We start from the raw sequence: 19,842 nt of genomic DNA on the forward strand, positions 1-19,842 counted from the left end.
CAGCAAAATGATATGCGGCCATCGCTTCTTAACGCACGAAATTAAAAACCTGTCATACGCAGATGACATCGCAATCTTCTGCCAGACTCAAAAAAGCGTCGAAAGTGCCATTAAGGAAGCCAAAACTTTTTGCAGCTTAACTGGAAGCGCCATTAGTTGGCAGAAATGCCGAGGATTTTGGCACGGTGAATGGGACGGGCGGCCGACACAGTTTGAAGGCATAAAGTTTACAGATACGCCAGGCAGATACCTTGGCGTTCCGTTGGAACACTATCGCAAACACAAAGAACAATGGACAGGTGAAGTAGAGCGTGTTAGATCTCAAACAACAAAATGGGGAGGACGTGATCTTTCCGTCTTTACACGTGCAACTGTGTCTAATATGTTCATCGTAACAAACGTTTTCTACATGATGCAATTGCTTTGCATGGCAAGAGTGTCCTTGCAATAGTTACGCAGACTCTTTGCTGTTTTATTTGGGGATCGAATGGGTAGCGTACTCGTCGTCTAAACGTATTTCATATGGTTAATAATGGAGGGCTGGGGCTGTCGCATTTGTAAAAGTACTGAAAGTTGGGCGAGTTGGTAGCTATTCATCTTGAAACTGCAGCGCGCACACAAGAAATGAGGACAATAAGGCGAAGGTCTGTCTGTCACCTTCGCCTTATTGTCCTCGTTTCTTGTGTGCGCGTTTCAGTTTGAAGCTGTCGCATTTGTTTCTTAGTCAAGTTGTCACGCGGTTCTTTTTCTTGAGGCATCAAAACGATGCGTTCCTGCAGAGTATTTGTCAAGTGTTTCTGAGCAAGGCGTTACCCGAGTACATAGTGTCATCGTGTTCTGCCAACCATGTTCCGGTGAAAGGATTCCTGTGAAAGAAGTAGTTGATGCGTTTCGTTTACTGAAAAGCCACTTTTCAATTGAATATCTTTCGGGTGTTACGAAGAAGAAATTGTACAGAGACTTGCTTGATGTAATGTGTCCTGTGCCTGTCTATCGCTCCATATATGTATTAGGACCAGAACGTGATATTCTGAAGCGCGTTAAGAAGATGCCTGTTAGAACATCTACCAAGACGTTTTTCTTCCTTCTCCACACCGGCACACTCGCTGTGAAGCCCTGGCTGAAAGAAAAATCTATTTTTGTTCCTTGGGACACTAATTGTATAATATGTAATAAGCCCGAAACCATCGAACATATTTTCTTAGATTGCTCCGACTCTGTCTTCCTGTAGGACATCTTACAGAGGACAGTCAAAAAGCAATTTCCGCTTACGCCTTACGGGATTCCATTCATGCCCTTTGATCAAACAGGGGAAGTGCCATGTGATCTCCTGATGTTGTTGACAATGTACAGTGTATGGAAAACGCGGATGGATGTAAGACACGAACATGTCAAACCACAACCGTCAAAAGTGTACTTCAGGGCCAGTAATATGTACGTACGCGATGCCTACAGGACCCTGACCGATGCCCCAGAGTGGTGACCTATGTTTGATCAGCTGCTAACACAAGGGCTTTACTAACCGAACAACACGAGGCGAAGTATCCGTCTCGTTTTTAGAACACTAAATGAAGTGTATGTATGTTGAATTCCAAGACGAATTCCTGTCCTGTACGTGGAGAAATCCGGAAATAAAGAAATCCGGAAATAAAATGCATCGCTTTCCGAGCTTACTGCGCGGAAAGCGATGCAGGAAAAGGTCAGCCGTACGGGTGACGAAATCGCATCGCTGCACAGAAGATACTTTATTTGGAGGCCGACGAACGCTTTGGGCGTAGATTACGTAGAGTGATCGTCCTTTCGTCGGACGCCAAGCCTGTCGGCCAGCGCTGTCGCACGAAAACAACTAAACAAGTATCTGACGGTCGCAACTCACTACTTTTGACTGCACAGGTTAAGAAACAATAAAACTACCCGCGTCACCTAATTCAGACAAACGTCAACATGCAAAGCAACACAACATGTAAGGGGGGCGTATTGTAATAGGTGAACTTTACGCATGCGCCTTTCCACGCACTCCAAGAGCTGCATTGCATGGCAAGTGATAGCGCCGTTAACGCCCACCGCTATCGATGGGCGCTCTCACGGTGGGCGCTGAAAAAAGGTATTTATTGATAATGATCAAGTAAAATAGAGTTGTATCTTCTTTTTTTTTCTCGCCATGTGTATAAAAACGGATTAGGAGTTTTATTTTCGTTGAATGAATCTAACTGCGTCTCGCTTTAATTTAAAAAAAACGCGTTTTTCTTTCCCATTGTTTATTCCCTCCAAACATAGTCGCGCTTCAATCGCTGCTCCCATAACCACCCTTGCTGATGTTGGTGACAATTGGATCTGAACCGCTTTTCGCCCCAAGCTTCGCGACCTATGTGGATCAACCTTGCGTCTAACTTTAACTGGGAACTTTAGAAAATGAACGACACAATCTTAAGTGATGAATGGTTCGTAAAAGCTGTAAAGGAAAAAAAAATTGACAGAATGCAAATGGATGTCACATCAAGCTATGCTGAGCTATGGGAGCAGTTCAAAATTGAGGTGAAAATGAGTGCGATCGAGAGGGCTGGCGTGATACGTCATAAATCTAAACAAAGAGAGAAAGAACTACAAAGCATGCTGGAGTACTTCCTAAACGTGGAGTGCACAGTGCCGGGATTTTTTTCTAAGCAGATAAGAGAAATTAAATGCGAACTTGAAACGGTGGACGCTGAAACTTATCAAGGGGCTGCGATAAGAGCACGAGCCGGGCGATTGTGGCTCGGCGAAACGCCAACTAAGCGCGCGCTCAGTGACGAAAAAAGTTATGCTTCCAAGAACATGATTAAAGAAATCTGGTTTAACGACGCAATGTCCAAAGATCCAGAAGTCATTGAAAAAGCTTTTGTTGAACACTACCGAGCTTTGCTGGGTAGGCAGGTGCCCGTTACGGCAGAGTTTGTAAACACCTTTCTAACCCTTCTGCCGAAAGTAGAAGAGGAAATTAAAGAGGGACTCGAGAGGCCAATCACGGCCAAAGAAATTAAAGAAGTCATTGAAGACTTGAGTAAAGGAAAATCGCCTGGACCTGACGGCATAGGAGCGTCATTCTATAGAACTTTCAAGGCCGAAATAGCCGAGATACTTTACTATGTTGTTGCGGAAGCTCATGAAACTAAGCACTTGCCGCCATCATTCAGGAAAAGTCATGTCGTACTTATACCGAAATCCAATGAAGCGGTAAAGCTGCAATTCGTTAATGGATACAGGCCTATAAGCCTCACGAACGTGGACTATAAGATCTACATGAAAGTGCTCGGAAAAAGGCTACAGACAGTTATCAAGTTAATAGTAGGTCCTCGCCAAACATATGGTATCAGAAAAAGAACAATAATGTCGAATATTCACGTCGCTAGGAGTATATTGGAGTGTTGCGACGCAAACCTCGACTGCGTAGCAATGGTTCAATTAGACCTCGAAAAAGCTTTTCACAGGGTTGCTCACAGCATACTCCTTGCAGTGTTAGAACACATTAATGTAGGAAAATGGATTCAGGATGGAGTAGCCATGACCCATGAGAATTGTTCTGCTCACCTGGTAATCAACAAAAGAATTAGTGAAAATATACCAGTGTTATCCAGTATGCGCCAGGGGTGCCCTTTGTCGCCTTTACTTTTTGCAATTTTTCTTGAACCTTTTTGTTTGAAGGTACGGGAAAACGAAAATATTCGCGGCTACCGTCTTTTAACGCAAGAGGTAAAAATATTAGCTTACGCAGATGACTTCACTCTTTTTTGCATTGACCAAAAGAGCATTGGCCAAAAAAGGCAGTCAAGGATGCAAGAAGGTTTAGCACTCTCACTGGGAGTGCCATTAGTTGGCAAAAAAGCTTAGGCTTCTGGCACGGTGAATGGGATAGCCGGCCAGCAATGGTCGAAACGATACTGTTCACTGATACGCCAGCCAGTTATCTTGGTGTTCCTTTAGAATACTATCGCGATATGACCACGCAATGGACCGAGCAAACCGAGCTGCTTAAAGCACAAACAACGATGTGGGGTGGCAAGAATCTGTCAATATTCGCGAGAGCCATGGTGTGCAATGTGTTTCTTGTCGCCAAAGTGTTTTACATGTTACAAGTTTTATGTTTGTCGCAAGTGTGTGTACAGAAGTTGCACAGGGTGTTTGCTATGTTCGTGTGGGGGGCCGGATGGGAGCGCACAAGTCGTCTGAATCTGTTTCATTCTGTGCAGAAAGGAGGTTTGGGGTTGTCGCATCTGTTTTTGAAACAGATAGTGTCGCGATTCATATTCTTGCGGGACGAAAGCGATCGTTTTTTGTGGTGCGTTATCCAGACGCGATTAGGTGACGCACTGTCAGAATATGCAGTGACGTCATGTGCTAGACCGAAAGCAGTTGTCCAAGGTTTTTTGTTGGAATAAGTGCTTTCCGTCTTGTAAAAGCACACTTTTCTATGGAGTACCTTAGTACTGTCGCAAGAAATCGATTATACAAGATTCATTAAATATCATGTGTCCTGTGCCAATATACCGTGCAATATATGCACTGGGGCGAGAGCAGAACCTGTTGAAGCGTGTTAAAGGAATGCCAGTGAGAGCAACAACTAAAACCTTTTTCTTCATGCTACACACTGGCACGCTTCCTGTCAAGCCATGGCTGCAGGAGAAAGGGATCTTTGTACCCTGGAGTGTTAATTGCCACATCTGTAAGAAACCGGAAACAATTGAGCACACTTTTCTGGAGTGATGGGACTCAGTCTTCCTTTGGAACATTCTACAAAGGACCATTAAGAAATAATTCTCATTAACACCTTTTGGAATCCGGTTTTTACCTTTTGAGGAGACAGAAGGCGTGCCATGTGACATGGGGATGTTACTCTGCATGCACAGCGTGTGGAAAACACGAATGGCGGTGTGAAATGAAAATGCTCACGCAAAACGGGCGAGAGAATATTTTACAGAAAACATCTTGTTTATTCGCGAAGTCTATAAAGTACTCAGTGAACCACCTGAGGAGGGGTTACCAACCTTTGAACAGCTGGCAGCCATTAGGCTGTTTTAAACAAACATTTACTGACAAAGTACACTTGCACCTAGAACTGTACTGTCTTTTTCTGTTTTGAATTCGAGGCGGAGAATTCCTGTGCGTTGTATATATGTTGTTATGAAACAGGCAATAAAGAGAGAAAAAAAATCCGGCATGGTCTAGTGGCTAGGATACCTGGCTCTCACTCAGGAGGCCCGGGCTCGATTCCAGGTGTCGGAATTATTTTTGAATTGCTGTTGTCGTCGACTGTACTTTTTTTTCATTTCTTTCGCGCTTGCTTTCGAATAGGTGGGTGGGGTTCATCAGTCCTTCCCGCCTTCCGGCATGCTCTAGTGGCTAGGATACCTGGCTCTCACCCAGGAGGCCCGGGTTCGATTCCCGGTGTCGGAATTATTTTTGAATTGCTGTTGTCGTCGACTGTACTTTTTTTTTTCATTTCTTTCGCGCTTGCTTTCGAATAGGTGGGTGGGGTTCATCAGTCCTTCCCGCCTTCCGGCATGGTCTAGAATTCCACTTCCGGCCACCGTAGTGAACGGACGTGGGTGACATGTGCTCCGTTAACAACGGGGCGGCTTCAGCGGCCCAACAGGGCCGCGGTACCAGGACAACTGTCAAGGATTCCACGGAATATCAAGTACAGGCGCTCCCAGAATAATTCGGAACAACGAGCACGCAGCCGCTCGCCGGCGGAGCGCACCGGCGGATAAATGCACGCAAGGTGTGCGCATGCGCGGCCTCCCAGCGAGCTAGTTTCGCTCCCTAGTGCATCTCGATTGGCGTTGTCTTGCACCAAATGGGTAGCGCTAGGTGCCCTTTAGCATTATGACAAGATGGGCTGGACGGACCAGGCCCTGTATCGTACTGCGCACCTCAATTCGATTCCTTGCGGCGTGTTCTCGTCATTATCTGCATTCATTCTGGGATACTACTTGAGGTTGAAGCGGCAAGGGCACAAGGTCATCCCTGCCTTCTTTTCAACCATGTCTGTCTGTTCTACGAAGTATTAGTTCCAACTTAGTTATCTTTCAATCCATGGTACTACTAGCTCGGTAATAAGAGTTCAATTTGGACTATTACACGACCGCTCCCTTACAGGTGTGTCGGTGATGGCGGTAATAAAACAGTTCACGAAATTAAATAACGCGCCATGTTCGTCAAGTCCAATTTCATGCAGACGAAGTGACTGCATGAGTACTATAATCGTAATTGTTCGGGATTAACGCCCCAAAACCACGAAATTGAGAGATGCCGTAGTGAAGGGCTACGGAAATTTGGACCACCTGGGCTCATTGACGTGCACCTAAATCTAAGCACACGGCCCTCGGGCATTTTCGCCTCCATCGAAAAGATGCTATCTTAAGCTCTACACGACACCACTATCTTTGATTTGCGCATCACATTAGGACGTCTGCGCATATTTGTGCACCAATAAATTACGGAATCTGGCTGTTTGGTAGCGAGTATTCTTACATTTTGATCCCATGTCTTTATTTGTTGGCGCAGACAGCTATTTTCTTTTGCTCGGCGGTAGACTACAACACTAAGAAAGAGAGGCTGTGCGAGTGGAATGTAAAATAAACAGAATTAAATATCAGGAAGAACGTTGGGTTTATTTTCCCATAAAAAACAAAAGAATCGATTGTTATTCTCAGCTTTAATATCGCGTGAATGCGCCGTCCACGCGAACTGCAGCTTGTAGCCGGCGTGGCATGGACTCGTAGAGCGCTTCTACGAAGTCCTTCTTCTCACTAAGGCGCTTCCACTCTCGGGTTATGGCGAGCCAGAGCTCGTCAGCACTGGCACTTCCAAGATTCATGCGGGACAAACTTTCCTTCATTGCGCCCCACACATTCTCTATCGGATTCAAGTCTGCACCTTTCGGAGGCCAGTCAAGGACACAAACGGCACGCTCTTGAAGCAGATTTTGCACAGCTCTGGCGGTGTGCACCGGGCTCCGGTCATGCTGGAAGAAGTAGCAGCCATCTTTAAATGGCCCGTCCAGAGCGTATGGCACCAGGTGGTAGTCCAGAATTTCACAGTAGGCGTCAGCTGTGAACGATGGCGACAGCCGGACTAGCGGACCGAGGCCCTCTTTGCTGATTGCTCCCCACACGTTGACAGCACAGCGGCCGCTACTGTAGGTCTCAGAAACATACCCGGGTTCGTACCTACACAATGAGAAAAAATAAATATTGGTCTTTCTACATGAAACCGTTTTGCGCGCCGGAAGATTTGGTGTGGCAAAGATCAAAAATAAAATAAAATACCTGCAGTTGTATGGTCTCCATACGCGGCGCTCTTGATCCCACCGCGACGTAAATGTCGATTCATCCGAGAATATCGCTTGCGTCCATTCTTCTCTAGTCCAGTGCTCATATGCCCTGGCAAATTGGAGGCGTTGGGCTTTTTGTCGATCTGTCAGGTGTGGCTTTTGCGCCGCGACAAATCCACGAAGACCAGCTTCTCGCATGCGCCTTCTGATTGTCTCCTCACTGGCTTGCAGGTTCAGTGCTGCCTTAATCTGGCCGGCGCTCTGAAAAGGATCGGTGACTGCTGCAGCAACAATGAGAAGGTCGCATTCTTCCGACGTGCATCTGTGTCTTCCGGATCATGGTGCATCTGATAGTCGGCCGTCTTCATCCCTGTATGCCTGGATAATGCGGTTGACCGCGCTTAAAGACTTCCCTGTGAGGTGGCATATCTCGCGCTGAGATTTCTCTTGTAACCAGAGCTCAATTATTCTTCTCCGCACATCGATCGGTACTCTTTTCGGCATGCTGCCTCGATAGGAAAAAGGTGAACTTCGTGTCACTGGCATGGTTCAAATATATTCGTATCTCTTTATCAATCTGGCCACCGATATGCTCACGGTTTCGTCAGATGAAACCACCGTCCTTTGCGAGCGTTAGTCACAGTCGCCTACCGGAAATAATCTGATCATATGATAAATAGGAAGCAAAGTAGCAAAAGAATAAAGTCATCCAAGCACACGAACACGCACGCACGACGGCTTCTGCTCCAACGAACGTGCATCCGCACACGCGGCTTGTCACAGACACCACCCACCCAGCGCCCCTTATCAAAGCGCTAAGGGACACATAGGGCACCGTTTTGTAGCAACACAACGCGAATCTAGGTGCAATACGGAGCAACGTTTGCTTGCTAGGGAGACCGCGCACGCGCAGACCATGGTACTACTTTTCTGCGCGCATACTCCGCCGGCGCGCTGCTGCGTGTCCGGCGTTCCGAATTATTCTGAGAGCGCCTGTACTTCTGCCACAATTACCTACTGGGCGAGTTGTTTCCAATACTTTGTTTTTACATGCCGATGTGAGTGCAAGGCCGTATCGTGTGGAACACTTCAGGGACATGCTGGAAAACTTGAAGGTGCTCTCTGACGTAGTTGCGTTAGGGGCTTATAAAATGAGTCACGTGTGGGCCGTGACTTTCAAGAATGCTGATGCGGTGAAAGAAATGCTACGAGAAAAAGAAGTCAAGGTGAAGGGGCGTCGCTGTCTGATTATCGACCCTGGAAATCAAGCCATACGCCTGAAGGTTCACTGGCTGCTCCACAACCTGCTAGATGAGGATGTGTGCGAGGCCTTGGAACCTTACGGCGTTGTTAAGGAGATTACGCGGGAGCGGTGGCGCGTTCATGGTCTGCAAGGCAAGAGTTCTTCCACACGGCTTGTCACCTTGGTACTGCGGAAAGGCCTAACCGTGGACGACGTGCCACATTTGCTGCGTGTCGCAGGCGAGGAGGCATTGGTTGTCGCGCCAGGCCGAGCTGCGCTCTGCCTTCGGTGCCGGAACACAGGGCATATACGGCGTGAATGTCGCGTTCCACGCTGCGCGCTCTGCCGGCGTTATGGACACGATGAGTCACAATGCGTTAGAACGTACGCGAGTGTGACGGGCCCTGCAGAGAAGGAAGAAGTGGCGGAACTCCTTATGGACGAAGCCGAAGTCGAGGAAGTATGCTCTGGTGACGCGCAGAATGTGAAAGTACAGGAGACGCCCCCTGAACTGACGCCCCCTGAGCAACCTGACTCGCGAGCGGGCGATAGGCAAGAGAAAGTGAAGGAAGGCAGCGGCTCGCAAAAGGCACAGAGCTCCGGGGATCAAGACAGCGAAGGGCCACAGTATGAAGAAATGGACGTAGCTTCCACCAGTGGAAGTGTGACGAAGAGGAGTCGTGACCAAGCGACTGGTGAACAAGACCACACAGGAGACCCTACAAGCGAGGAACCACCGCCAAAGGCTGTGGTTACAAGGCGGCCAACTTTCCGACCAAAGCCGAATATTCCGCCGGATAGAAAACCGGCGGTCACGAGACTCGTGTAGGACGCCAGCCCATGCCTTTCATGGCGAATGGGCGATGAACCACGCACAATGGATACGAAGACGAGGAGGCGGATGTACTGCGTATCTGAGGTACGCATCCAAACCACAATTGAAAAGTGCAGTGTTGTTTGTTTGCCTAGGTTTAGCGCGCGAGGGGTGTGTGGAACCGTGCGATTAGTTTGCTCGAAATTATTATGGTAGGGGATTTGGTTAGAGGACTGCGTGTTGCAACCGTTAACGTTCGAGGTCTTGCCGCAAGACGAAAGCAGTACCAAGTTAATCGCCTATGTGCTGAGAATCAATTGGATCTAGTAGCAATACAGGAAACAAAGGTTGAAAGCGAAGAACAAACTGATCGCATGGTGGCACCTTTTAGAACATACTACAACGCATGCGTATGCCATTCCGTGGGTACGTCCGGTGGCTGTCTTCTTTTGGTGCGGAAAAGTTTGGATATTACAGAGCAATTTCTCAAGGTTAATGAAACTGGACGGCTTATCGTGTATGATTTTTCTTTTAGTGGTTATCAATGGAGACTGATTTGTGTGTATGTGCCGAACGATATGCAGGAGAGAAGTGCCTTTTTCGCAGAGCTTGAACAGTATCTCAAGTGTGAAAGATATGTTATATTGTTGGGAGATTTCAACTGTGTATGCTATACCGATGATCGCGCTAAGCGAACCTTCGTGCGCGATAAAAGTGCTCTTTTGCTAAATACCCTGGTCCAGAAATATGACATGGAAGATGTTGGCCGCTTATTAATGAGCGCCACACAACCAAAATACGCGCATTTTCAACGTGACACTCATGCGAGGTTGGATAGAGTGTATGTATCGCTTGCTATAGTACCAATATGCAGCAACTATGGTGTGAAGTCAGTCTCCTTCAGTGATCACAGTATGGTACACTTTGAAATTGGGTCCCGACCAAAAGAACGTAAATTCAACTGGTACCTATGGAAATTTAATAGGAAGCTTCTTGAAGATGAGCGCTTCGTTAAAAAAGTACAAGAGGAAATTGAAAAAATGCTAGCTAAGGAGCCAGCGCACTATGCGGAAGCGTGGGAGGACCTAAAGATCAAGGTTAAAATGATAGCGATAGAAAGGGGTAGCGTGAAGAGCCACAATGAAAAAATGAAAGAAAAAGAGCTACAACGACAACTTGAACTGCTGCTTGAAATGGAGAGTGCCGAACCAGGAATGTTTACAGGACATATCAGTAAAGTGAAGAAAGAACTATAAGCTATTGACGATGAAAAATATCGGGCTGCTACAGTCCGGGCAAGAGCCGAAAGATTTTGGGTCGATGAGCAGCCAAATAAACGCGCGCTGGCAGACGAAAAGCGATACGCCCTTAAAAAGGAAATCAAACAAATAGTGTACGATGATCAGATAACTTCAGAGTGTGAAATGATCAAACGTGCTTTTGAAGAACATTACCGCAAAATATTTGGTTACAAGAGATCGGTTGACTTGGGCTTTCAAACAAACTTTTTGAAGGCCATGCCACGACTGGATAAAGAGGTAACAGAAAGATTAGAAGAGACGATCAGCAAGCGAGAAATTGAACACGCGATAGAACATATGGCTGTAGGAAAAGCGCCGGCGCCGGATGGCCTGGGTGCCGAATTCTATAAGGCTTTTGCGCCTGCGTTATCACAGATATTGTATCATGTCTTCGCGGAGGCGTACGACAAAAAACAACTACCGCCGTCTTTTCGAAGTGCCCACATGGTTTTAATTCCGAAAACAGATGACCGTGAGGAGCTACTGTCAGTAAGCTCATATAGGCCAATAAGTCTAACCAACTGTGATTACAAAGTGCTAATGAAGATTCTTGGGAACAGGTTACAAACTGTGATAAAAGACTTGGTGGGACCACATCAAACATGTGGTATAAAAGGACGTACTATCTGTACGAACACTCATGTAGCTCGCAGTGTCTTTGAATGTGTTGACGCTTTTGCTGGCCGAGTTGCTATGTTACAGCTCGACTTAGCAAAAGCCTTCGATAGAGTGTCGCACGAAGTACTTTTTTTGATACTTAACCATGTAAAGGTAGGTGATGTTATTATGCAGGGAGTTAAAATGGCATATCAGGACTGTACTACACAGGTTATAATTAACAAAAGCCTTAGTCAAAGAATACCTGTCAAATCAAGTGTTCGGCAAGGGTGTCCACTAAGCCCTTTACTTTTTGCATTATACCTTGAGCCTTTCTGTTTGGCTGTAATCAGTAACGAAAATATTAGAGGGTTTAGACTACAGATGACTGAAGTGAAGGTGCTGGCCTACGCGGACGATATCGCTGTTTTTTGTGATGACCAAAAAAGCGTCCAGGAAGTTGTTCGAGTCACAAAGGCATACTGCAAGCAATCAGGATCGGAGATCAACTGGGATAAAAGCGTTGGTATATGGCACGGCAACTGGGACGTAACGCCAGAACACTTCGCTTCGACACGGTGGACGACTACACCTGTGAAGTACCTGGGAGTGCCGCTACAGCACTACAGAGATACTAAAGATTATTGGCTTGAAGAAACTGACAAGATGAAGGAAAAAACAAGCAGCTGGACTGGCCGAGGCCTGTCAATGTTCGGACGTGCCAGTGCATGTAATTTGTTTTTAGTTGCCAGAGTATGGTATGTTTTGCAAATTATGTACATGACTAGGATGTGTGTGCAAAAGATTCATAGGGTTTTCGCTGTGTTTATATGGGGTTCAACTTTTGAACGCGTCAGTCGCACCAGTTTATTTCGGTCAGTCCGCAGTGGCGGACTGGGGCTTGCTCACCTGTATATCAGGCAGCTTGTGTCGCGTTTCTTTTTTTTACGAGAGCAAAGTGACGAGTTCTTACGCACGGTGATACAGGTTCGACTGGCAAGTGCCCTACCAGAATTCGTCATAACGTGCAGTGAATACAGTGGGCAAGGTGTGACTGGGTATATGCGTGAGGTGATTATGTCGTTTCGGTTATTACGTGCACGGTTTTCTTTGGAATATTTGTCTAACATTACAAAGAGGAAACTGTACAAAGACTTAATCGATGTAATGTTGCCTACACCAATATACAGAGCTGTTAACTGTGGAGGTCCAGGAAATGACGTTTTGAAGCGTGTGAGAAGGATGCCCGTTAATTCCACAGTAAAATCTTTCTTCTTTAAGCTACATACCAATTGTTTGCCAGTTAAAACGTGGTTACACGAAAAAGGTATTTACGTGCCATGGAGTGTTGACTGCTCACTCTGTAAAAAACCGGAGACTATCGATCACACATTCATAGATTGTTGGGACGCTGTATTCCATTGGGACATTTTACAGAGAACACTTAAAAAAGAACTTCCAATTACACCAATTGGTATACGGTTTCTGCCCACAGATAATAGTGATGGAACACCTTGCGATATGTTCATGCTCCTGAGCCTCCACAGCTTATGGAAAACAAGGATGGCAGTACGCCATGTCGATGTGAAAGTTTGTTCGGTGCGGGAAAATTTTATTGCAAGCATTGCAAATCTAAGAGCACAGTATCGTGCGCAAGCCGACCCTCCTGAGTGGGTGGCTATTCTAGATGAACTCGTAAACTTTAAGCATTTTTAATATGACCATGTATTTTTAGTGTGAGTGATTTGCTTGTATATATATGTATATGTGTGTTCATTTGGTGTCAAAGCGGGCAATAAAGAAAAAAAATTCCGGCATGGTCTAGTGGCTAGGATACCTGGCTCTCTCACCCAGGAGGCCCGGGTTCGATTCCCGGTGTAGGAATTATTTTTGAATTGCTGTTGTCGTCGACTGTACTTTTTTTTCATTTCTTTCGCGCTTGCTTTCGAATAGGCGGGTGGGGTTCATCAGTCCTTCCCGCCTTCCGGCATGGTCTAGTGGCTAGGATACCTGGCTCTCACCCAGGAGGCCCGGGTTCGATTCCCGGTGTCGGAATTATTTTTGAATTGCTGTTGTCGTCGACTGTACTTTTTTCATTTCTTTCGTGCTTGCTTTCGAATAGGCGGGAGGGGTTCATCAGTCCTTCCCGCCTTCCGGCATGGTCTAGTGGCTAGGATACCTGGCTCTCACCCAGGAGGCCCGGGTTCGATTCCCGGTGTCGGAAGTATTTTTGAATTGCTGTTGTCGTCGACTGTACTTCTTTTTCATTTCTTTCGCGCTTGCTTTCGAATAGGCGGGTGGGGTTCATCAGTCCTTCCCGCCTTCCGGCATGGTCTAGTGGCTAGGATACCTGGCTCTCACCCAGGAGGCCCGGGTTCGATTCCCGGTGTCGGAATTATTTTTGAATTGCTGTTGTCGTCGACTGTACTTTTTTTTTTCATTTCTTTCGCGCTTGCTTTCGAATAGGCGGGTGGGGTTCATCAGTCCTTCCCGCCTTCCGGCATGGTCTAGTGGCTAGGATACCTGGCTCTCACACAGGAGGCCCGGGTTCGATTCCCGGTGTCGGAATTATTTTTGAATTGCTGTTGTCGTCGACTGTACTTTCTTTTTCATTTCTTTCGCGCTTGCTTTCGAATAGGCGGGTGGGGTTCATCAGTCCTTCCCGCCTTCCGGCATGGTCTAGTGGCTAGGATACCTGGCTCTCACCCAGGAGGCCCGGGTTCGATTCCCGGTGTCGGAATTATTTTTGAATTGCTGTTGTCGTCGACTGTACTTTTTTAACACGAAAGTGTTTTATGCCGGGGTCCACCAAGACTTCACTGACATAATACAAAGAAAGAAACCAGAAGAAAAAGTTCCACAAACATGCAAAATTTCGAAATCGAACCCACGACCTCTCGGTCTGCGACGATAGATCGCCGAGCGTTTAACCCATTGCGCCACAAACGCATTTGCAGAGAGCTACACAGACGCGCCTTATATATCTAACACTCCTCCGTGTACCCGCGCTCTTGTTCGGGGCGGTGCCGCCGCCTACGAGCAGAAAAGAGAAGTACTGCATTATGACACTAACGCGCACCGACAGTGAACGCTTCGGTGGTCTCAGCACTACGACGCCTCGATGCCAGCATTCGAAGGAACGCTGGCATCAAGAAGCACTACCAACGCCACCTAGGTGGCGTTGATAGTGGCGTTCACCGTACTCAGCACAGCGGAGCGTGGCCTCCGCAATTAGCTCTGAAAATGTTTCTGAAGTTGATCGCGGAGGCTGCAATTACGACGCGCTGTACGCGCTGATTTGACTCGGTGACGATTCAGTTACGTGCTTTGTCTTGCGCGTTGTATTAGTGTGTCAGTTACGTGCTTCGTCTTTCGCGTTGTGCTAGCGTGTGCAGCGTAGTGCAGCTTCCATATGCACGACGGTTGTTCATGGTCATCGACGTTGGTAGTCGTGATGGAGGAGACGTGCCACCAGGCGTCAGCGTGGGTGCATCAACGCCTAAGGGCGCTTTAGCCACAAAACACCAATAGACATTATATATCAATGTGCAATAAACATTACACTACTTCTGTGAAGACACGTTTCACTTTCGTGTTCTATACCGATTCCTATATAAGAGGGATCAACCACATTTTTTCATTTCTTTCGCGCTTGCTTTCGAATAGGTGAGAGGGGTTCATCAGTCCTTCCCGTTTCCGGCATGGTCTAGTGGGATTCTGCTTCCGGCCACCGAGCGTGACGGACGTACGATGACGGGCGCCGTAGGAGCGGCTTCAGCGGCCCAGAGCGGCCGCGGTAACAGGAGTGTCGTTGCGGACAACGAGTACCAAGTTGTTTTGCCGAGTTTGCCAACAGGGCGTTTTGTTGTGAACACAGTTTTTTTACATTGTGATATCAGGGCCCGCCCATACCGGGTGGAAGATTTCCGCGATGCGCTCGCCCCGTTATCGCTCCTGCCGGAAGTGGTGGCTCTCGGGGCCTACCGTATGAGCCATGTTTGGGCCGTGACCTTCAAAGACAACGAAGCTGTGAAGAAGATCGTCAGTGTTGGTGAGCTACAGGTCAAGAAGGGCCGATGCCTCGTCATTGACCCCGCCAAGCAGGATGTACGCTTAAAAGTGCATTGGCTGCTGCACACCATTCCTGACGAGGACGTGCGTCTTGCCTTCGCGCCGTTTGGAAAGGTCACGGACGTCGCCCGCGACCGGTGGCGGGTGCATGGCGTGGCTGACAAGAACTCTACTACAAGACTGGTTACGCTCAAGTTGAAGCCGGGCGTAATGCTTGACGACCTCCCACACCAGGTGAGCGTCGCCGGTGAGCTGGCCCTCGTGGTTGTGCCGGGCAGGGCCCCTCTCTGCCTGCGCTGCCGCGGAACGGGCCATATTCGTCGCGACTGCCGCATTCCGCGGTGTGGTGCGTGCCGACGCTTCGGTCACGAAGAGAGTCAGTGCGAGCGGACGTACGCAAGCGTGACCGGACCCGTGAGCAACGACGACAACTCCGCCCTACTCATGGACGAGGCGGATATGGAAGACACATCGACCACGGCTAAGGAAGCAGCTGGCGAGGTGGCAGAGTCGGAGGCACGACCTCAGAAACAGGGGCAACATGTCGATGAAGCCGTCGCCACTGAACAGCAAGAGCAAGTGGAGGGCACTGTAGCCATGCCGAACCGTGAGGAAGAGAGCCCACCTGACCCGGGAGCGGCCTCCACCCCTCCTGAACATGAAGACATGGACACCCATACCGGGCTTGCCAACTTGCTGGCGGGGAAACGACCGCACGACCAGGCCAATAGCCTGGCTACGCTACAAGACAGCAATGGCGGAGACGAGCCACCGCCCAAAACGCCAGGTATGAGGAGACCAACCCTGAAGCTGCGGCCGAACATTACGGACGATCCACGGCAGGCGGGTAAACCGCCTCCGTAATTTTGTACAGTCTGTAGCTTAGGCGGGTAGAGGGGTTGGTGAGTGCAATGGCCGTCATCCTGAGCACTATCCTTTTTAGATACGTGTCAGGAACGGGGGCTCAAGTTGCATTTGAGTGTTTCTTAGAGAGTTCGAGTTGTGTTGGCTTTTGTGGCTCTCGACGCGGTTATCGGCGCGTCATTATGAACACGCGTCCTTGGGTAACTGATGGGCACCCTTCTGCCGTTTAGTCATGGCGGCCAATATTGAAGGAGCGCTACGTGTAGCCACGTTAAATGTACGAGGGCTCAGCGCAAGAAGGCGGCAATGCCAGCTAAGTCGTCTACTCTTAGATAATGACTTGCATCTTGTGGGAATCCAAGAAACCAAAATAGAGAGCCAAGAGCTAACCGACAGAATGGTGTCCAATTTTCGTACTCACTTTGATGTGTGTGTTTCTCACGCTGTTGGTGGATCGGGTGGTTGCGCTATATTCATTCGAAGAAACTTTGGCATTTGTGTGCAGTCAGTGTTTTCGTGTGATAGTGGGCGCCTTTTAGTGGCTGATTTTTGTTTTTGCGATAAGGATTTCCGTGTCATTTGTGTCTACGCACCAAATATCGAAACGGACCGGCGATCCTTCTTTGAGCGTCTTGAAACGTACGTAAACTGTCAGAAGGTGGTAATACTGCTGGGCGATTTTAACTGTGTATGCACTGCTGACGATCGCGCAATATGTTCACACGTTCGCGACAAGAGTGCTGAATTGCTAAATGCGATGGTGCACGATTATGACTTGGAAGATGTCGGTAGTGTCTTCGCCAGCGGTACTCACCCGCAGTTTACCCACTTCCAGCGTGATATCCACGCTCGGGTAGATAGATTATATGTGTCAGCCGAATTGGTGCCTTTGTGTAGTGAATATGATGTGCAACCCATTGCCTATAGCGATCACTGCTTGGTAACTGCCACCTTTGGGAAAAGACCGATCAAACACACCTTTAACTGGGACCTCTGGAAATTGAACGCGCAGTTGGGTGAGGATGGTTTCGTTGATGCTGTTGCGAACGAACTAGAAAGCCTGTGTTCAGTCCAACTAGAAAGCTTCGCCATTAAATGGGAAGAACTTAAACAGAAAGTTAAAACTATGGCTATTGAAAGAAGCAGTGTACTTCGGCATAACCTGAAACAGGCAGAAACAAACCTCCGCCACCAACTGCAATTTTTCATCAGCATGGAAAGTGCCCAGCCTGGTGTGTATACTAAGGAAATAAAGGAAGTAAAAACCGAACTCGAAAGGATAGACTCAGAGAAGTACAAAGCGGCCGTTGTGAGATCAAGGTCTGAGAAGCTGTGGGCGGGAGAAGCGCCAACAAAACGAGCCCTCGCAGACGAGAAAAGGTACGCGTGTCGGAAGGAAATCCGCCAGCTAGCTAAAGGCAATGATATCACGTCCGACCTAAACGACATCAAGCAAGGGATCGCCGATCACTTCAAAGCCATCTTGAGTCAACCACGTGAACCTAAAGATGGCTACCAGATGGAATTCCTTTCATTGATGCCAAAGCTAGATGAAGAAGTTAAGACACGGCTTGAACATCCCATTACCCTGAGTGAGATAGAATGCGCAATAGACGAGTTGGCCCCCGGTAAAGCACCCGGGCCTGATGGCTTAGGGGCCACTTTCTATAAAACTTTTAAGTCTGCGCTGGCTCATGTCCTCCAACTAGTTATTAGCGAAGCGTACGACCGAAAAAGATTGCCCTTGTCTTTCACAACATCGCATATCGTACTAATCCCGAAGAGTGATGATGAAAAGGAAGGCTTGTTGCCTGGCTCATATCGCCCGATAACTCTAGCCAACGTTGACTATAAGATATTCACGAAAGTTTTAGCAAAACGACTGCAAAGTGTCATCAAAACATTGGTAGGGCCGCACCAGACTTGTGGCATTAAAGGCCGCAGTATTACAACAAATGTACACGTGGCTCGAAGTGTGCTAGAGTGTTGCGATGCGATTGGCGATTACGTCGCAATGATGCAGATAGATTTGGCAAAAGCCTTCGACCTCGTCTCGCACAAGGCTCTTGTATGCATACTTGAACACACGAATGTTGGCAGTGTGATAACGGAAGGTGTCACGATGGCGTACAAGAACTGCTCAACGCGAATTATTGTTAATGGGGAGCTCACCGATAGCTTTCGTGTGCTCTCGTCGGTGCGTCAAGGATGCCCGCTTTCGCCCCTTCTTTTTGCCGCTTATCTCGAGCCACTCTGTTTGGCCATTAAAAACAACGAACGCATAGCAGGCTATCGACTACAGGCGGCACATGTTAAAATATTGGCGTATGCAGACGACATCGCGATTTTCTGCACAGATAAAGCGAGCATAATAGAGGCAACTGCTGTAGTCGAAAAGTTTTGCAATTCAACTGGAGCCCAGATAAACTGGGATAAAAGTTATGGCTTCTGGCATGGGAGTTGGGAAGACAAGCCGGAGACCTTTTCTCGATTGAATTGGTCAAGGTTACCTACACAGTACCTGGGGGTGCCTCTCGGAAGTTACCGTGAGCCTGAACCGTACTGGCTCGACCAAGTTTCGACAGCAAAGGAAAAGGCTGACGGTTGGAGAGGCAAGCAATTGTCAATGTTTTCTAGAGCCACTGTTTGCAACCTTTTTTTAGTTTCCAAGATATGGTATGTTATGAATGTGTTGTGTGCTGCGCGGGTAAGCGTACAAAAAATTCACCGCATTTTCGCCACTTTCATTTGGGCCTCTACCTGGGAGAGGACAAACTTGTTTCTCCCGGTCAAGAAAGGTGGGCTTGGTCTGGTTCACTTGTTTTTGCGACAAATTGTGTCACGCTTTGTGTTTCTGCGGGATCAAAATGATCCCTTTCTTCGAACACTAATTCAAGTACGGCTGAGTAGACTTCTTCCGGGATTTGTTGTTTCGTCGGCTCAGAACATGCCGGGAACCGTGACTGGGTACCTGCGTGAAGTGGTGCTGGCGCATAGGATGTTGAATGTGCGTTTTTCGCTGCAGTATCTGTCCACCGTTACAAAAAAAAAATTGTACAGAGATCTTGTGGACACGATGCTACGTGTACCTTTGTACCGTTCACCACACCGTGGAGGCCCCGGACAGGACGTTCTAAAAAGAGTCAAGAAAATGCCAGTAAGGCCATCAACTAAGTCTTTCTTTTGCAAATTACATACAAACACACTTCCCGTTAAGACCTGGCTTCATAGCAAGGGTATTTTCATCCCCTGGACAACCGACTGCTTTTTATGTAAAAAACGAGAAACAATAGAACATGTTTTCCTAGATTGCTGGGACCCGATCTTTCACTGGGACGTTCTGCAGAGAACGCTGAAGAAACAGTTACTTCTGGACCCGTATGGAATACGCTTCTTGCCAATAGATACCTCAGAGGAAGTACCGTATGACCTCATTATGGTCCTGGGCCTCCACGCGATGTGGAAAACTCGCATGCAATTTGAACATGCAGGCATCGTTGTGAAACCGGTGCGAGAACACTTCATTGAAAGTGTTGTTTACGTGAGAGACGCGTACAGAGTACTGCCTGATCCACCACAATGGATGTCTGTACTCGATGAACTGGTGTCACTGAAAATATTTTAGTGCTGTGCTAGCCGA

The 19,842-nt window shown here is 47.8% G+C and overlaps 5 non-coding genes across 5 annotated transcripts; all 5 read left to right on the forward strand.

Annotated features, from left to right (window-relative positions):
- The first annotated feature begins 5,358 nt into the window (after nucleotides 1-5,358).
- Nucleotides 5,359-5,430, forward strand: Trnae-cuc (transfer RNA glutamic acid (anticodon CUC)). The gene has a single exon. It is a non-coding gene; the product is annotated as a tRNA-Glu (tRNA).
- Nucleotides 5,431-13,250: 7,820 nt separating this feature from the next.
- Nucleotides 13,251-13,322, forward strand: Trnae-cuc (transfer RNA glutamic acid (anticodon CUC)). The gene has a single exon. It is a non-coding gene; the product is annotated as a tRNA-Glu (tRNA).
- A 97-nt stretch (nucleotides 13,323-13,419) lies between these two features.
- Nucleotides 13,420-13,491, forward strand: Trnae-cuc (transfer RNA glutamic acid (anticodon CUC)). Its single transcript has one exon. It is a non-coding gene; the product is annotated as a tRNA-Glu (tRNA).
- A 99-nt stretch (nucleotides 13,492-13,590) lies between these two features.
- Trnae-cuc (transfer RNA glutamic acid (anticodon CUC)) lies at nucleotides 13,591-13,662 on the forward strand. The gene has a single exon. It is a non-coding gene; the product is annotated as a tRNA-Glu (tRNA).
- A 273-nt stretch (nucleotides 13,663-13,935) lies between these two features.
- On the forward strand, nucleotides 13,936-14,007 carry Trnae-cuc (transfer RNA glutamic acid (anticodon CUC)). Its single transcript has one exon. It is a non-coding gene; the product is annotated as a tRNA-Glu (tRNA).
- Nucleotides 14,008-19,842: the final 5,835 nt, after the last annotated feature.

This window comes from Dermacentor silvarum, chromosome 3 (assembly GCF_013339745.2).
Source record: "Dermacentor silvarum isolate Dsil-2018 chromosome 3, BIME_Dsil_1.4, whole genome shotgun sequence".
Classification (NCBI taxonomy): domain Eukaryota; kingdom Metazoa; phylum Arthropoda; class Arachnida; order Ixodida; family Ixodidae; genus Dermacentor; species Dermacentor silvarum.